The sequence below is a fragment of the Colobus angolensis genome, unplaced genomic scaffold, assembly GCF_000951035.1.
Source record: "Colobus angolensis palliatus isolate OR3802 unplaced genomic scaffold, Cang.pa_1.0 Scaffold437, whole genome shotgun sequence".
Taxonomy (NCBI): domain Eukaryota; kingdom Metazoa; phylum Chordata; class Mammalia; order Primates; family Cercopithecidae; genus Colobus; species Colobus angolensis.
The window spans coordinates 311,563-312,305 of NW_012117788.1; positions in this window are offsets into that span (position 1 = coordinate 311,563).

Sequence of the window (743 nt, forward strand, 5' to 3'; positions counted from 1 at the left end):
CTTGAATATTATTTTATTTTAACCTTCTCTGTGTAATCTTTTTTTTTTTTTTAAAGACAGAGTGTCACTCTGCCACCCAGGCTGGAGTGCAGTGGTGCAAACACGGTTCACTGCAGCCTTGATCTCCTGGGCTCATGCAATCCTCCCACCTCAGCCTCCCAAGTAGCTGGGAACACAGGCTTGAGCCACCATGCCCGGCTAACTTTTAAATTTTTTGTAGAGATGGGGTCTTGCCATGTTGCCCAGGCTGCTCTAAAACTCCTAGGTGCAAGCAATATGCCCACAGCGGCCTCTGAAAGTGCTGGGATCGCAGGCGTGAACCACTGTGCCCACTCTAATCTTCCAAACACGTTCTGAACCTATTTGTTGCTACCTCTCTGCAAGTTTTCTTTAATCTGTCACCCATTTCACTTTTTACCCTCACATTGCCAACAACGGACTTCCATTTGCTAAGCAGAACTAGGATTATGAAAATATCTGTCCTCGTCAACTTGTATATTTCTACACAGAGAGACGAATAACGGAGAAGACAACAATGTTTTAAATACATCATGAATCTCTCTACCAAAGGGCTTCACCATTCGTGTGTTCCAGGATTCTTTTCATTTAAAACCAACTTCAGGCCGGGCGCGGTGGCTCAGGCCTGTCATCCCAGCACTTTGGGAGGCCGAGTCGGGCGGATCACGAGGTCAGGAGATCGAGACCATCCTGGCTAACACGGTGAAACCCCGTCTCTACTAAAA